Raw genomic sequence first — 18,986 nt, 5'->3', positions numbered from 1 at the left:
ACCCACTCCACTATTCTTGCCTGGAGAATCCCATGAACAGAGGAGCCTGGTGGACTACAGTCCATGGGGTTGCAAAGAGTTGGCCATGACTGAGCAACTAACACTTCTACACTTTATTCCTGCTTAAAATGGTTAATTTTATATTACATGAATTGTACCTCAATTAAAAAAAATTTAAATGACTCTATCTTTGGCTCAAATGTTTAGAATGTTGGTGGGTCTATTCACTATGATGGGGAAACTCTAGGGAGAAATGAGCTATGAGGTCAGGAATTCTGTTTAGGCAGGGGTTCTTAAATTTGATATCCTAGCAGACATTCAAACAGAGTTAGACATACAAGCCTGGAGTGCAGGGAAGAGATGGGGCGGGGATATAAATTTAGAAATCATTGGCACATGGGAGGAATTTTAAGCTGAGGAGCAGGGTGAGATCATCTAGAGAGAGAGTGTGGAGAAAGGAGAGAAAATGGTGGATCAGTGTCAGGCAGAAGAGGAGAAAATGAGAGAAAGGATTAAGGATTGTGCCAGAAGGGAGGGGGCAGGAGAACCCCAAGAGTATGTATTTGAAGAACAAAGGAGTAGCAAAAGACTGGAATTGGCCCAAATATCCATTTATAGGGGCTTCCCTGGTGGCTTAGTCGGTAAAAAGTTTCTGTTTGTAATGCAGAAGACCCAGGTTCAATCCCTGGGTCGGGAAGATCCCCTGGAGAAGGGAATGGGAACCCACTCCCGTATTCTTGCCTGGAGAATTCCATGGACAGAGAAGCCTGGTGGGCTACAGTTCTTGGAGTCGAAAGAGTTGACTTAAGACTAAACCACCACCAGCACCATTCATCTATAGACTGTTTAGCAAATCATGGTACTTCCATATAAAGGGAGACACACACATGTAAAAGAAAAGCAGGAGAGAGTTCTCTTCGCTGGTATGGCAAGATTCCTTTTCTAGGAAACAATGTACTGAAATCCTCAAGATGTACTGCTTACATAACAAAGCAAGGTGTATGTGTTTAAAGCTAACGGAGGGATTACAAAGAGAAAAGTAATGATTCTTGCCAGAGCAACCTAGTAGATGCCACTTTAATCCAGTAATCAAAGCAAACATCCCCAGGGGTAGAATATACTGAAATCAGGTGCGCTTGCAATGACAGACCAAGGAGGACATGTCCAGGGAATCACTTCCGGGGAATTCCTGCCAAAAATGCATCTGATCGCCAGGAGACACCAGACAAATCCACATGCAGGGTCATTACACAAAAGAGGCCTGCCCTTTTCAAAGTGTCAGGGTCACAAACATCCAGGAAAGATGGGAAGGGCTCCAGAGTGAAGGAGGTGAGAAAGAGACGATTGAGTTAAACGTCCGGTCTCACATGACATCCCAAGCTGGAAAAATACAGTTGCTGGAGAGGATATGACTAGGACGATTGACGAGACTGAATATGGACTTTGGATTGAATAAGCGTGTGGTGCTAATGTTGAACTTTCTGAATTTGTAAAAAGTGTTTTTTTTCTTTACCATTATTTATTAAGCATCAGCTTAATACTGCAGACATTTCAAATCACCAGTCAACAACTCATTGTTCCCCACCCATCTCACCCCAAATTTCTTGATAAAGAGCTCTTCAAATAAAGACACACACTCTTCTCTCCTCTGTATAAAACTTTAGGAAATAAAGGCAAAGGACTGCATACATCTTGCTGTAAATGCTGCCCACAGCTGTGAGGACAGTGTCTGCCCAAGGCTGCCTTTATTGTCCAGGTCCTGAAAGACTCTTGTTCATGAATTGTCCCTTCACAAAGCAAGTCCACCACTTGCTGGGTTTATCACTCTGAGAGTCAAAAACTTTCTCACAAAGTTTCAGTCCAGTCTCTTGCCTCAGCCGTTGTACGTAGGCCCTCATCACTTTATCGTCCTGTTTATTTGCAGGTTTGGTGTAAACGGCATTAAGTGGAAAACCAGGCTCTCCGGGAATGGGAAAATTAGTGATTCCCAGTGTATACATTTCTTTCTCGCCTTGGCTTTTAGAAATGCACTTTTGGGGTTTCTTTAGACACTCAGAAACGTAGAGTTATGTATATCAAGGTCCTATCGGCTTCATTCTTAATTTCATAGTTTTTGAAGAAGACATTGGCCTTAAAGTAACAGATAGCTTCATCCACAGTATCCGTCTCTTTTGTCTCTCTAGGGGCAGATCCTTTGAACTGATTTCTGATGGGCAACAGTGCCACGTCTCCAATGAGTGTGGTGTCAGGGTCCATGAAGGAAGAGTAGTAAGCTGGCATCTTGGAAGCGCCCGGGTCTCAACCCCGACGAAGAGAATCTGGTTAGAGCTCAGTGGTTCTGGTCTGGTCAAAAAAATAGTTTTTAATTTAGGTCTTACTCTCTTTTATTTCATTTATTTTTATTTTTAGTCTTTGCCGGGTGGCATGTGAGGTCTTAGCTCCCGGACCAAGGATCAAATTTTAGCCCCTGTACTGGGAGTGTGAAATATATTAACCACTGGACCACCAGGGAAGTCCTGAGTTTCTTGATTTTTGATAACTCCCATGGTTCTATGAGAAAAAGCCCCTCTTATTTTTAGGGAAGGAACACTGACAGACTGAAAGGTAAAGAAGCATGACTTATTCCCAAAAAGTTCTGAAAAAAAATACTATATAGAGAGAAAAGGATGGGGGATGGAGTGTGTCAGTTTCCTAGGGCTGCCATATCAAAATGCTACAATCAGGATAGCTTAAAACAATAGAAATATATTCATTCACTTTTCTGAGGCCAAAAGTCTGAAATCAATAGGGCCATGCTTCTGCAGCTTCTAGAGGAAGTCATTCTTGCCTCCTTGCCTATTCCTAGCTTTTGGTGATTTTTTAATTTATATATTTTTATTTTATTATTTATTTAGGCTGCACTGGGCACCCCACTCCAGTACTCTTGCCTGGAAAATCCCATGGGCGGAGGAGCCTGGTAGGCTGCAGTCCATGGGGTCGCTGAGGGTCGGACATGACTGAGCGACTTCACTTTCACTTTTCCCTTTCATGCATTGGAGAAGGAAATGGCAACCCACTCCAGTGTTCTTGCCTGGAGAATCCCAGGGACAGGGGAGCCTGGTGGGCTGCCGTCTCTGGGGTGGCACAGAGTCGGACATGACTGAAGCGACTAGCAGCAGCAGTAGCAGCGGGGTCTTCATCAAGGCGCATCGGATTTCTCGAGCTGGGACACTCCAGGGCTTCTCTAGTTGCTGTGACGTTAGTTCAAATTCTGGATCGGGAAGATCCCCTGGAGGACAGCATGGCCACCCCTTCCAGGATTCTTGCCTGGAGAACCCCACGGACAGAGGAGCTTGGCGGGCCACAGTCCAAAGAGTCATACATAACTAAAGTGACTTAACACACATGCTGCTGGCAAGTGGATCTTAGTTCCCCAACCAAGGGCTGAACCTGCAGCCCTTGCATTGGAAGGCAGACTCTTAACCACTGGACCACCAGGGAAGTCTGCTTCCAGTGGTTTGCTGACAAGCCCAGGCTTTCTTTGGCTTACAACCGCAAAGCTCCCATTTCTCCCTCTGTCACGTGTGCCTTGGTCTTGATTCATGTGACTGTCTTCTTACAGGACACCAGTCACATGGGATTTGGAGTCCGTTCTACTCCAGTAAAACTTCAACTCAACTGATTCTGTCTGCAACCACTCTTTCCAAATAAGTTCACATTCTGAGCGACTGGGGATTATGACTTCAAGGCTTCAATATATCATTTTGAGGGGAGGGACACATTTCCTAACAGGAAGAAAAAGGGAGGGCTGGGGAGAAAGTGGAGGGGGATGATGATTTATACACGGCAGAAAATTACAGGGATGCAATTCTTAGTCCTGGTTTGCACCTCAACTGTAAGCTTGAAATTATTTCAAAGTAAGAATTTAACCAGCACAGAGCAGAGAGGATTTCAGGGAAGGGGAGGATGGCCAGATAAGGGCAGAGAAGCAGCTGTTTTGTTGACTTTACACGACGGAAGCCTCTGCACTTTGGTAAAAGTCACCCCGTATGAGAAGTGGGGACAAGAATCAGATACTGAGGATTGGAAGAGTGAGTGAAAGGTATATTTGTCCAAACCCAAGGATGGTGGTTCTTTGAAGGTGTTTAAAACAGGGGAGGGACTTCCCTGGTGATCCAGTGGTTAAGACACTGCACTTACACTTCGAGGGGAGCAGGTTTGACTCTTGGTCAGGCAGCTAAGATCTCACATGTCTCCGAGCATGCCAAAAATTTTTTTAAAAAAAGGAAAGGAGAGGTGGTAGCTGGAGGTGGGGGTCAGGAAGGGAGTCTAAAAAAACAAGAAATGATTGATGCAAGAGAGACTGTTAAACAGGTTAGTGTGAGATGGAACCTTCCCCGAGTAGGGGAGATGGGACTCCACTGCAGAGAAGGGACTGGCTTTTGGTGGAAGTGTGGCCATTTCCTCCAAGAACAGAAGAGAAAGACAAGTAAATGTTGGCAAAGGCGAATTTCAGGCTGAGATTCTAAAGAAGCAAATTTTAATTTAATTTTATTTTTAAACAAAAATTTATATAGTGCTAACACACCCAGACCCTGTCCTAAGCAATTTGCAAATATGACTCATTTTATTTGCAGAAAAAATCCTCAGAGAAAGATATGGTTATAATTTCACCCCCATCTTGCAGATGAGAGCCCTGAGGCCCAGAGAGGGGAAATGTCTTCCTCAGGGTCACATAGCTGGTAAGAGGCAAGTCTTCCTGGAGTTGGGCAGTTGGGCTGCAGAATCCGGACTCAAACCCTACCCCATAATACCTCTGCCTGTCTCACCTCTGTTCTTAACAAAGGAAGATGTGCGCTCAGCAGTTGGGGATTCGGGCTCGGTGGGGGCACTTGGAGGTTCGAGGACAGTGGAGAATCACCAGCCACAGTCTTGGAGAGGAAAATTTTCTAGAAAAACAGGAGGGTTAGGCATCTGAGGTTTGAGGTTTGTTTTCTGTGAAATCGAGGAGGCTGGCTGTGGGAGTTCTCCCTGCCTCGTGGCAGGCCATGGCATTTGGACGAGCAGCAGGGTGGGGAGGGGGCCCTTCCCCAGGCCCCAGCCCATCTGCAAATCCTCCATGCACTCTGGAATCTGGTGCCGTCTGGCCCATTGGTCCTTCCAACCCGCCCACCTGGTGCCGTTGGAGCTGAACGTCCCCAGGCTGAGGGCGAGGGAAGGGCCTGGAAGGGTGTTCACAGGCTGAAGTCCAAAGGAAACAAGTTCCACTCCAGGAGCGGGAGCCCACTGGCTGGGGGTGGGGAGCTGTGGGGACGGAGGGAACAGAGGGAATGAGGGAACGCACGACCCAGAATTTGGAAGCTTTGCTTTGAACCCCCGGGACTGAGTAGGGGTGGGAGTGGGGGGACAGCGGGGACAGGAGCAGGGGGTGGGGCTGTGGCAGGTCCCCGCCCACGGTTCTGGCGACTAAGACAGGCCCGGGACTCTGGAGTCAGCCAGATGGGAGTTTGAATGTCAGTGCTGCGAGTTACATCCAAGTTTCTGGATGTAACTTGAGGCTCTGTGGAGGGCTGAATAACGTCCCCCAAAGCCAATTGCTATGCTGATCCTGCAAGCGTGTCACTTCCCGTGGCAAAGGACTTCACAGATGTGACCAAGTTAAGGATCTTGAGATGGAGAGAGGAACCTAGATTATCCAGGTGGATACCCAACAGAATTGAGAAGATTCCTTGTAAAGAAAAGAGCGAGACAGGAGGGTCAGAGTCAGAGAAGGAGGGAAGCCAAGTTCCAAGTGATGCAAGAAAGGGCTCTGGGCCAAGGAGTGCAGGCGGCCCCTATACACTAGAAAAGGCAGGAAAGTGGTGCCCGGAGCTCCCGTAAGGATCATGGCCCTGCTGACCTGCACAGACTGCTCACCTCCAGGACTTAAGACAATGAATGTGTGCTGTTTTAAGCTGCTGAGTTTGTGGTGATTTATTGTTGTGTTGTTGTTGTTATTCAGTCGCTGCTCGGTGTCTGACTCTTGGCTACCCCATGGACTATAGGATCAGGCTCCTCTGTTCTCTACTGACTTCTGGAGTTTGCTCAAATTCATGTCCATTGAATCGGTGATGCTGCCTAACCATCTCATTCTCTGCCACCTCCTTCCTTCTCCTCTTGCCTCCAATCTTTCCCAGCATCAGGGTCTTTTCCAATGACCCGGCTCTTTGCATCAGGTGGCCAAAGTATTGGAGATTTAGCTTCAGCATCAGTCCTTTGAATGAATTTACAGTAATTTACTGCCATAGCAGAAACTTGGTAGAGCAAGTTTCTTCATCTCCTAGGACCTCAATTTCTTAGTCTGTAAATTGGGGATAACTGAGTCATCACAGCATTGTAATGATGGGTATTTTTTAAAATAAACATTTAAATATATATATATGTGTGTGTGTGTATGTATGTATATGTGTGTATGCTATGTGCTAAGGTGCTTCTGCTGCTGCTGCTAAGTCGCTTCAGTCGTGTCCAACTCTGTGTGACCCCATAGACGGCAGCCCACCAGGCTCCCCTGTCCCTGGGATTCTCCAGGCAAGAACACTGGAGTGGGTTTCCATTTCCTTCTCCAATGCACGAAAGTGAAAAGTTAAGTGAAGTCGCTCAGTCGTATCCGACTCTTCGTGACCCCATGGACTGCAGTCTACCAGGCTCCTCCGTCCATGGGATTTTCCAGGCAAGAGTACTGGAGTGGGGTGCCATCTCCTTCTCCGTGCTTCAATTGTGTCCAACTCTTGGCGACCATATGGACTGTAGCCCACCAGGCTCCTCTGTCCATGGGATTCTCCAGGCAAGAATACGGGAGTGGGTAGCCATTCCCTTTTCCAGAGGATCTTCTTGACCCAGGGATCAAACCCAGGTCTCCTGCATTGCAGGTGGGTTCTTTACCATCTGAGCCACCAGGGAAGCCTTTGTGTATTTATTCAGCTACATCAGGTCTTAGTTGCAACACACAGGATCTTTGTTGCAGGGTTTTTAGTTGTGACCCCTGGTCCCCCTGCATTGGGAGCGTGGAATCTTAGCCACTGGACCATCAGGGACCATCTCCATTCTAGAGAAGGAGAAAAAAAAAAAGAAATGAATAAACTCTGTGGGCGATAAGATGGTGGTAAGTGCCGGTTAGCTAACAAATCAAGAAGGGGGCCTGACAGAGCTGGGGGACTGGGTCAGGGAAACCCTGTAGAGAAAGGGACATTTCAGCAGAGACTTGAAAGACGTGAGAGAGCAAGTCTTGTGGAAATCAGGAAAAAGTCTTGGCAGAAGGTTTTAGCAAGTGCAAAGGCCCTGGGGCAGGAGCATGCCTGGAGTTTTCAAGAGAAAAAAGCAAGAAGGCTAGTGTGGCTGGCAGTGAGAAGTAGGGAGAAATAGGGCCAGAGAGATGGCAGGTGGAGGAAAAACAGACTGTCGGAGGCTTTGGGTCCAAGGCAAGGTCTCTGATTTTAAAAAATTTTAAAAAAGATTTAAAAAAGATTTTAAAAAATCTTTTGGCCGTGGCATGTGGGATCTTAGTTCCCCAACCAGGGATCAAAGCTGCGTCCCCTGCATTGGAAGTGCAGAGTCTTAACCACTGAACCACCAGGGAAGTCCCAAGGATTCTGGCTTTTATTGGGAGTGAGATAGAGAGAGACACAATCTGACTTCAGTTTTAAAGATTCCCTCTGGCTGCTGAGTGGGGAACACACTGCGAGGAATAAGAGTAAATTCGTGATCCCAGTCAAGCTACAATCATAGGAATAATAGTAGGGTTTGTTGGAGCAATAAACGAGGCTGTGTTTGTAGAGCAGGTGCCTGGCACATATGTTAGACTCTAATTATTACTGTTGCATTATTATTGTTGTTGCTGTTGTTTCTCCCTTGTCACAGAAGATTTCAGAGTCACAGCTTACCATGGATTGTCCCCCAGGCTGTAAATCCTAGTCCCCAGAGAGAGGAATCATCCTTACCCCTCACAGGACCTTCTGTTTCCTTCTCTCACACTCCCTTATTCATCACAGTCATGACACTGGACTCCAGTGGTTACTATGGTAACCCAACAATTGTTCCCTGCCCCTTTCTTCACTACCCACTTCTGGTTTTGAGGCTGAAATCAGGGACTCATTTTTCCAGCATTCTTGACTTCTACTCACAGTCATGTGACACCATTGTGGCCAAAGAGATGAAAGCAGAAGTCAGCTGAGAAGCTTCTGGTAAACCTTTGTGTCCGTCCCTGATAACAAGAATCTTCCTACCTTGATTGTAGATGTGATGGTCAGAGTTGTGGCAGCCATCCTGTGGTCATGAGGCAACAGTCATGACCATGAAAGTCAACACTCTAAGGGATTATGAGGCAGAAAGACCAAGAACCTGGGACATCAGATGTCATTGGAACAATACCTGAAACTACCTTCTTCCAGGTTTTGTGTTATGTGAGAAAAATAAGTACCTATTTATTGATATCATCATTTCCTAGTATTTGCCATCAAACACATTCTTTACTGAAGAGAAACTGGCCCAGAGAGCCATGGGCTGAAACTCAGCATTACCCAGACAGTTGCTGGAGGTGCCAGAACAGACATACAGGAAGGGGTGGGCTCTCAGACCTTAAGACCAGAGAGAACAGCCTCAATTCTTCTTTGGAAAAAAGAATTTGGGGAATGTGAGCTTATAATGTGCCAGGAGCTTCTCCTGAAAAACAAAAATTGGTCTCAGATTCAAAAGATAAGGCCAACAGGCAGAGACACACAGAAAGGACAGAGTCAGAGACAGAACCATTTACATTCCCAGTTGTCCTAAAAGTGCCAACAAACAAACAATGAAACCACCCTGCTCTGCCCACAGTGTATTTCCAAGAGCCAATTCAGCTTTTTAAAAACAGAAGCCTGGGGTGGGAGGGAGATTTAAGAAAGAGGGAAAATATGCATGCTTACGGCTGATTCACTTCGTTTATGGCAAAAACCAACACAACACTGTAAAGCAATTACCATCCAATTAAAAATTAAAAAACAGAATCCTAAGCTACTAGACTAAAAGTAAAATAGCCTAATAAATACAGCCTCTTAACTCTGTGCAGTCAATACATAGGGGAAGATGTTTGCTATCAGTCTTCGCTGGAAAGAGACTCTAAGAAGTTTACACCAGAATCTACCTGTGACTTGTAGGTCCGGAGCTGGGAAAGGAATATGTATCTCTCTACGAGGTAGACTTCACCTGTAGAAACCATAAACTTCATTTCTCCTGTTGTATCAGTCAGTTAGGGTAACATCAGCTGCTGTAACAAACAAACCCCAAAATGTCTAATGACTCAAACAGTGTTAGGAATTTATTCTTGCTCACGTAAAGTCACAGTTGTTCTTCATTGCAGGTGATTTTCCTCAAGGTGTTCTCAAGGAACTCCAAGAACCCAAGTTCCTTCCACCTTCTGACTCCCCCATGTTCAACATTTGGCTTCTGAGGTTCTGGGGGTCATCTCTGTTCCAGCTGGCTTGAAAGAGGAACAGATTTAGAAAATCATGGGCAGGAGGTTTAAATTCCCTTCCATTCATGTTCTGTGGCTTAGAACTCAGTCATGTGGTCACACTCAAATGCAAAGGAGGCTAGGAAAGTGTCTTCCAGAGGTGTGCACAGCAAAAGAAGGAATTGGTTTTGCAGAACTACTGGGAATCTGCGTCATGCTGCACAATCCTAAAACAATAATATAAAACACAATTACAGGTAATATAATGATGATGATGCGGTGAAATGCATATTGGTCTAGCTAGCATCCCGTTTAGAACCACTACCTTCATGTTCCTCAGGAAATCATGCCTCTCTCCATCTCCTCCCTTTTATTCCCATGGCATGAACTCTATATCTGGTCCCAGGGTCAGCACACGACCCACTCAGTCACGAACAGCTCAAACTGGGGCTTTTCCTAGAGTGACTCAGAGAGGGGTCTCTCTTTCCTCTTTCCCCTGGATGAATCTGGGAGAACAGAAGCCCAGAGTTGCTGGAACTGTGCTGTGAATACAGCCAATGCCCCAAAAACTCTAGAGACAGAAGGAGACCATTGCTCAGCGCCTGGATTCTGCCATGCCTGAAGTCAGACTATCCTTGAATTCTGTTAGCCAAAAAAATCCCTTTGTAGTGAAAGTCACTCAGTTGTGTCCAACTCTTTGCAACCCCATGGACTATACAGTCCGTGGAATTCTCTAGGCCAGAATACTGGAGTGGGTAGTCTTTCCCTTCTCCAGGGGATCTTCCCAACCCAGGTCTCCCAAATTGCAGGTGGATTCTTTACCAGCTGAGCCACAAGAGAAGCCCAAGAATACTGGAGTGGGTAACCTATCCCTTCTCCAGTAGATCTTTCCAACCCAGGAATTGAACCAGGGTCGCCTGCATTTCAGGTGAATTCTTTACCAACTGAGCTATCAGGGAAAACGAAAAGTCCCTTTGTAAGAAAATTTTATTTAATGTGAGCCAGTTTGAACTGTGGTTCTGTTATTTGCAATGGAGATGGCTGTATGGCATCACTGACTCGATGGACGTGAGTCTGAGTGAACTCCGGGAGTTGGTGAGGGACAGGGAGGCCTGGCGTGCTGTGATTCATGGGGTCGAAAAGAGTCAGACACAACTGAGCGACTGAACTGAACTGAACTGAATGTCCATTTAATTCCCAGATGGCTCAGCAGTAAAGAATCTGCCTGACAATTCGGGAGACTTGGGTTCCACCCTTGGGTTGGGAAGATCCCTTAGGGAGAAAGAAATGGCAACCCACTCCAGTATTCTTGCCTGGGAAATCTCATGGACAGAAGAGCCTGGTGGGCTACAGTCCATGAGGTCACAAAAAAGTAGGACACGACTGAGCAGGCATGCATGCAGTAAAACTACTGGCATTCTCAGTATTTCTCTAATTATAATAATGAAAAGTTAAAGGGATTTCCCTGATGGTCCAGTGGTTAAGAATTCACCTTCCAGTGCAGGGGACTTGAGTTCATTTCCTGGTCAGGGGACTAAGATTCTACATCTGCATGTGTGCTGAATCGTTTCAGTCTTGTCCAGCTCCGTGTGACCCCATGGACTGTAGCCCGCCAGGCTCCTCTGTCCATGGCATTCTCCAGGCAAGAATACTGGAGTGGGTTGCCATGCCCACCTCCCGGGGATCTTCTCGATGCAAAGATGGAACCTGTGTCTGTTACTGTCTCTTACTGTCTCTTACCTGGGCAGGCGGGTTCTTTACCACTAGCGCCACCTGGGAAGCCCCAAGATCCCACATACGGAGGGACACCTAAGCCAGTGTGCCACAGCTAGAGTCCATGTGCTGCAACTGCTCAGCCTGTGTGCTCTAGAGCCTTGGAGTCACAAAGACTCAACACAGCCTAAATAAACAAACAAATAAGTAAATGTAAAAAAAAAAAAGTAGATGGATTCTGGGTCCATCTGGAAAGTGGAACTGCTAATATTTCTTAACAGATCCTGTGTGATATATAAGCATACACGAAGACATTTGTCTGGCTACTTCTGCTGTTACCACACACACACACACACATACACAAACACACACATGTACCACACCAACATAAATGCATACAGATAGGCACATATATACACGTGTACATATCCAACCATGTACATACGAATACTCATAAATACATATGCATCTATATACACATACACACAAAAATATACACACACTTACACACATGTACATACGACATATGGACATAGACGCGTGTACACACACACCAGTACACAAGGCACACACATAGAGAGATGTGCTGGGATATTCATAAACATTTCTTCTCTTTTTGAAGGAAAAATGAGGACATGCTATGGTCTTAGGCTTCGGCAGAGGCAGAGGAGAAGGGTGATGGGGTGGGTGCTTTCTATTTTCAATTTTGCTCTGCTTGAATGTCTAACACTGTGCTTACCTTATTTTTAAAGTCCACAGGGGCTATTTCAGCAGTGGGTTAATGGGTCGTTTCTCATTTTCTTCTTTATATGGTTCCTTATTAAATAAAAACCAAACCACCACAACCTAAAAATAAAATGTGTTGGAAGCCAAGACCATATTATTGGCAGCAGCCACAGTGATTCTCTTTTCTTCACCACCCCCCCTTCCTTTTTCTGCATCTCTGATTGCTCTTGTAAATCTGTCACTGAATAAAACACTTTCAGCCATGTCGGAACAGCCCCATACTGGCACACCCGCGCCTGTGAGATTGTTTAATCCAGCAGCTGCCACCTCTCACATTCCTCAGGCTCCAAAAACCGACAAGAGCATCTGCTAAGGATTTATTCAGCCTTGTGACCTAAGAACTTGGTAACAAATGCCCGGGTAACAAGTTTGAGCACAATGGTTTTCTATTCTAGATGGCTTCGGGTTGGCAAGTTCAGAGTATTTCGCTTGTGAGTTTCTCATTTGTGGTAAGAAATGACAAGTTGCACAATTCTGCTCAGAAACTAAAAAAAAAAAAACACCTCACCCCACTGCACCATTTTGACTCCTCCTGGATCTGCATTACCAATATTAGAAATGAGAAGAGTTTCACAATTTGATCAGAAATTAAAAAAGAAAAAATTCCCCCACCACACCACTTTGAATCCTTCTGGATCTGTATAACAGAGATTAGAACTGACAGCTGTTTAAAAATTGTTAACAACAATAACAAAGAAAATTGTTACCAGAGCTGGGACATTGTTGAAAAGCAAGTTGAGACCAGCTCATTTAACAACCATGAAAATGTTAAAAAAAAAAAAAAAATACAGGAATGAATAAGTTTTGGAAATGGAGGAAGGAAGAAAAAACACATCAGTGGAATGATTTCCAATCTATGCATTCAGTCTGTCAGTCAGCATTTTAGACTTCTTGATTCTTTGATTGCATCCAAGCTTTAAAATTCAAATGTATCAAGTTTGCCCCTCATAGTTTCTGAGTTCTGTTTTTCTGCTTAGAAAAAGATTCCACCAACTTCTAAGTTCGTGTTTGGTTTGGTTTTGTTTTCTTTTAAGTGCATGCTTTGATTCACCATTTTTTTTTTTCGTGGAGTGCTTCATGTCTTCGTGGTTTGCCTTTCAATTTTGGATCCATCTGGATTTCAGTGAAAGGAACACAGAAATCTAGCTTTTATCCCTTCAGTCTCCAAAGAAAGGTTTGGACATGTGATCCTTATCTTGCCTGCTGAATCGCAACACTGCCTTCTTCAAAACTGAAAATCTGGTACTTGTGGGCCCCAAGTGGTTAGGATGATTACCCATTGATGATGCATTTTCTTATCTGATAGGGCTTAATCTTGCCTCCGCCATAGATTTTGCCTCTTCAAAACTTATCTGTTACTCTCGTACGGTAACAATTTTCGACAGTTTATCTAGCAAGCATATGTCAATTTTCAGGTGGTGAACAATGGGGAACTTTCATTTAGAGTCAATAGGAATCTCAGCTGCTCACATTGCTTAGCCTGAATGTCAAAGTCACGGGGAGGCACCCAGCTTATGTCCCCCACAGCATGCCATCACGAGACAGCGGTTACACATTCACTGGCTCTTATAGAATTATTACTCAGGGATTGGAACCTCCTCCAGGATGGCCGTGCCTGAGGTTTACTTGTCCTGGAGTTGAGCGTGACAAGGCATGCGCTTTGTGGAAATAGTTGGTGGAGTTTTGCAGGCACGGACCTGCCCAGACCAAAAGTGTTTAAAAACTAACCAGCATCCACAGGGATACACCTTCCAAGACAAAGAGGCTTTATAAGAAGTGCAAATATTTGTCCATAAAATGGTAGGAAATGCTGCCAATAACAGCTGAAAAATCTGGTTAACTTAGCAATATCTGTAAATGTGGTTTGGGGGTAATTTCACCTTTTTATTTATTTATTTTTAAGTACAGTGTTGCCTTTCTCTGAGGAATCACCATGACAGCCAGGACCCTGGACACATACAGAAAGTCCCCTACATATGAACAAGTTCCATTCTGAGATCGAGTTCTTAAGTCCAACAAAGACAGTCCAGGTACCCAACTAACACAATCTAGTCTATAGTACTATACTATAATAGGTTTATAATACTTTGGCACAAATGCGGCATTAAAAAAGCACAAAAATAAAGAAAACATTTTAAATCTTACAGCACAGTACCTTGAAAAGTACAATAGTACAGTTCAGCAGCTGGCATACAGGTGCTAGTTTTGAATGAACAAGCAAGAAGAGTTACTGACGGGAGGAGGGAGGAGGGGTGGGAGATGGTAGAGCCGAAGGGTCGTCAGCAATAGGAGACGGAGGGCGAGAAGCAATTTCACACACACCTGGCGCTGACGGGACACACGTTGGGACACGCATCTTTGAAAGTTTGCAACTTGAAGGCTTGTATATAGGGAACTTACTTTATTCTAAAAAACCGATTGCTCAGTACAGTGGGGCTCAGTTTTGTGTGCTCTCCGCACCACCCCACTTCCATTTTGGTCCAACCAACCACATCCCCGAATTTCTCCATAAACTTCCTGCCCACAAGGTTCCACCCTTTGAGGGTGTGATGGATTATGTGTGTTCGAGGTCAGTGCCATTGTCAACCACGTGAAGACGAGGACTTTTCCAGTGGGCAAATGTGTGACGCTGGCGGAACTCACAGTTGTCTACACCCCGTTGTGGCTTTATACACAGGTTCTGGAACCTTCTTTCCACCAGGTCTTCCTTAATACCAACTGCACTTTCCTCACCTGCACGAACCAGCCTCAGTTCTGGGCTGTTTCGTCTGTTAGAAAATGACCCAATGTGATGCTAAAAAGTTTGTAGGAAGTGAAAATGTTAGTTGCTCAGTTGAGTCCGATTCTTTGTGACCCCTTGGACTGTAGTTCGCCAGGCTCCTCTGTCCGTGGGATTCCCCAGGCAAGAATTCTGGAGTGGGTTTCCATGCCCTCCTCCCGGGGATGTTACTGACCCAGGGAATGAAAAAAGGTCTCCTGCATTATAGGTGGATTCTTTACTGTCTGAGCCACCAGGGAAGCCCCCTTGAAGGAGTTACCACGGGATTCATTTAAGACTACGTTGCAGGAGAAAACTGCTAGCAACAGGTTCCCTGGGAGTCCAAACAAAAGTCATTTTGAACATTTGACAGCTATTGCCAAATGGCCTTTAAACCAGTTCACACTCCCACTAACAGTGACTCTGTTTCATCACACCCTGGCCAGCACTGGCCATTACACAATTTTGAACGTTTCTCAGTCAGATTCATGGACAAAGGAAGGTCCTGGTTGTTTTCTAGACTCTTGGCTCTATTCCATTGATCTCTCAGGTCATCCTTATCTCAGTCCATTCTTATCTCATGACTGTTTCTTTAGCTGGGCTTCCCATGTGGCGCAGTGGTAAATAATCCACCTGCTACCACAGGAGACTCAAGAGACGCAGATTCCATCCCTGGGTCGGGAAGATCCCCTAGAGGAAGGAATGGCAACCCACTTCAGTATTCTTGCCTGAGAAATCCCATGGACGGAGGAGCCTGGCGGGCTACAGTCCATGGGGTCGCCAAGAGTCCGACACGACTGATCAAGCACGCACTCTTTCTGTAAGTGTGATGTCAAGCCTCTTTTTATGCGTTTACTGTGGAAACTTGTTTTTCAATAAACTTCCAATTCGAGGTTCTTGCCTATTTTTCTCATCTGTTCTTTCTCTTGATCATTTAATGAGCACGAAAAGGGAGGCACAAAATCCCTATTTGTTCCCAATTTGTCACTACCTTTTGACTTAATGTTATTTTTTTCCCCTCAGGTAAAAACTTTAACTTTTCTGTTAGTCACAGTGGTGAAGAAGCAGGCTTTCTTTGATGGTTTTGGGTTACAGCAGACTGGAGCCCCTTGCTGGGTCTCAGGGTTGCCTACATTTAAATAAGATCTTTGCACTTTGCAAGTCCACTCAGCTTTGACAATCTTCCTCCCCTCCAGATAATGTGGATAAAAGGGAACCCTCCTACATGGTTTGTGGGAATGTAAACTGGTGCAGCCATTGTGGAGAGCAGTATGGAGGTTCCTCAGAAAACTAAAAATACAATTACCATATGACCCAGCAATCCCACTACTGGGCATATATCTGGAGAAAACTCTAATTCTAAAAGATATATGCCCCCAGTGTTCACAGCAGCGCTATTTCCAATAGCCAAGACACAGAAGCCACCTAAATGTCCATTGACAGATGACTGGATCAAGAAGATACACATAATGGAATACGACTCAGCCATAAAAAAGGATGAAATAATGCCATCTGCAGCAACATGGATGGAACTAGAGATGCTCTGCTGCTGCTGCTGCTAAGTCACTTCAGTTGTGTCCGACTCTGTGCGACCCCATAGACGGCAGCCCACCAGGCTCCCCCATCCCTGGGATTCTCCAGGCAACAGCACTGGAGTGGGGCGCCATTTCCTTCTCCAATGCATGAAAGTGAAAAGTGCTCATACTAAGTGAAATAAGTTGGGAAGAGAAAGACAAATACCATATGATATCACTTATATGTGGAATCTAAAATATGACAAATTAACCTATCAATGAAACAGACTCAGGCTTGTTATTGCCAAGGAAGAGGGGCCTAGGGGAGGAATGGAGTGGGAGGTGGGATTTGAAAATGTAAGCTATTGTTTACGGACTGTATAAACAACAAGGTCCTACTGTATGGCACAGAGAACTATATTCAGTATCCTATGATAAACCATGATGGAAAAGAACACTAAAAAAGAATATATACGTCTGAATGGCTTTACTGTACAGCAGAAATTAACACAACACTGTAAAATAATTTTATAAAAGGAAAGCTTCCTCCCTTCCAGATGATCAGTGATCCACCCAACTTTCCCTCTGCAACTTTTGCAATTTTATTTTCTACGTTTGATCCGTCTGGAATTTATTTTGATATCAGGAGTGAGCTGTTTTTTCCCCAGTTACCTATTGTCCCAAGACCACTTTCTGCATAATTCCTCTTTCCCATGCCAGTTTGAAACTCCACCTGTACTTCACTCTTTGTAGATTTTGGTCGCTGTGTTTCTTCAGTCTGTACCGAACTATTGTTATTATCGCAGGCTCATCATACAGTTTAATATTTATCAGATAAATAGTCCTGCAGCCAGGCCTCTTGCACAACTGACCTATCTCTCTGTTTTCTGCATGTTTATTTTGGATGTTTCCCTCCCTATTCCTACATGTTGACAGTTTTAAAAACAGCCAGCCTGCCCTCATAGGAAATGCTTCAGTTAAGGGCGTACAGAATCATGGAAAAACAGTGGGAGGGAAAGTTTTGCTTCAGAGATTTGCCCTTGAACGTTCTGTAAGTACTCACATTTCTTATCAAGTGTGAAAGTCACAGGGGAAACACCCAGAACAAGCCTGGAGCCTGAGAGCAGGCCTTAATCTCTGACATTAGCTACACATTGACCAATGTTCCACACCATTCCCACTGAGGTGAGGGCCCCAGGGCTTTACTTTACTTGAGCTGACCAGACTTGTACTCTCTGCAAACCCTCTTGCTTTTCCAGTTTTGCAAGAGTAGAAGAGCCCAGGCTGGAATTTTAAAAACTGACCCTTGGGAAGCTTAAAAACTTTCCAACTGAAAACACGTTGATGAAAAAGAAAAAAAAACCAACAACTCAAATATACATCAAAAGGGGACAGCAAAAGCTCTCTTCCAAGATCTGCAGCACAGCTCGTTTACTCGGCAGCCAGAGATGATGTGGTGTCTGCAGCCAACGACGGCATTTGGCTTCGTGGCTTTTTTTAGGGGGTGAGAGGCTTCACCCTGAGGCATGTGGGATCTTATTTCCCTGACCAGGGAGGGAACCCGTGCCCTCTGCACTGGAAGGGCGGAGTCCTAACCACTGGATTGCCAAAGAAGTCCCTTGTGGCTTTTTTAATATAGGGAAAAGTATAAAGGAGAATGTCTATAGTATCACCTCCCCCTGAAAAGGTCCATGATCTAGAGTTTTTTTACTACAATTTTTTAAAATAGCATTGAAATTCACAAGACATAAAATTAACCATTTTAAAGTGTCCAGTTCATTGGCATTTAGCAATCACAGTTTGGGGCAACCACCACCTCTATCTAGATCCAGAATATTTTCATCACCCCAAAAGGAAACCCTGAACTCATTAAGCAGTAGAAATGTGACAGTCTTAGAGGAACCCGTTCACCCTCCCTGCAGCCCTGACGACCACTATCTACTTTCTGTCTCTACAGATTTCCCAGTTCTGGACATTTCATATAAATAGAATCACACAATATGTGGCCTTTTGTGCCTGGCTTCTCTTACTTTCCCTTCTCCAGGGGATCTTCCCAACCCAGGGATCGAACCCAGGTCTCCTGTATGGCAGGTGGATTCTTTACCAGCTGAGCCACAAGGGAAGGCCAAGAATACTGGAGTGGGTAGCCTATCCCTTCTCCAGGGGATCTTCCTGACCCAGGAATTGAACCGAGGTCTCCTGCATTGAGGTTCCGCCACATGTAGTGTATATCAGCACTTCACATCATTTTATGACTGAATATTGACTACTTAAAAAAACACCCATTATGGGACTTCCCTGGTAGCCTAGTGGTTAGGACTCCCGAGCTTATACTGCAGGTGGCATGGGTTTGATCCCTGATTGGGGATCTAAGATCCCTCAAGCTGCAGGTCCAGCCAAACAAACAAAACATCCAATATGAGTGCATGGTTAGAAACTGACAAAGTACAAGCAGTCAAAATAAAGTATGGACAGCTGAAAAGCCCCCTATACCCCCTTCACCTGGCCTCCAGTGCCCTCCACCCAGTCCCAAGCTCTAAGGGTGAGCGTGCAAGCTTAGTCACTCAGTCACGTCTGACTCTTTCGATCCTATGGACTATAATCCGCCAGGCTCCTCTGTCCATGGAATTTTCCAGGAAAGAATAGTGGAGTGGGTTGCCATTTCCTCTTCCAGGGGATCTTCTCGACCAGAAGTTGAACCCACGTCTCCTGTGTCTCTTGCATTGCAAGTGGCTTCATTACCAGCTGAGGCATTGGGGAAGCCCCATTC

General features: G+C 45.1%; 1 non-coding gene and 1 pseudogene across 1 annotated transcript; one reads left to right on the top strand and one right to left on the bottom strand.

The window, feature by feature from the left end:
• The first annotated feature begins 623 nt into the window (after window positions 1-623).
• Window positions 624-697, top strand: TRNAY-GUA (transfer RNA tyrosine (anticodon GUA)). The gene has a single exon. It is a non-coding gene; the product is annotated as a tRNA-Tyr (tRNA).
• A 1,008-nt stretch (window positions 698-1,705) lies between these two features.
• On the bottom strand, window positions 1,706-2,300 carry LOC782346 (actin-related protein 2/3 complex subunit 3-like; annotated as a pseudogene).
• Window positions 2,301-18,986: the final 16,686 nt, after the last annotated feature.

This window comes from Bos taurus, chromosome 18 (assembly GCF_002263795.3).
Source record: "Bos taurus isolate L1 Dominette 01449 registration number 42190680 breed Hereford chromosome 18, ARS-UCD2.0, whole genome shotgun sequence".
NCBI classification, from domain to species: domain Eukaryota; kingdom Metazoa; phylum Chordata; class Mammalia; order Artiodactyla; family Bovidae; genus Bos; species Bos taurus.
The sequence above is the reverse complement of the archived record's forward strand: the minus strand, read 5'-3'. Positions and strand labels throughout refer to the sequence as shown.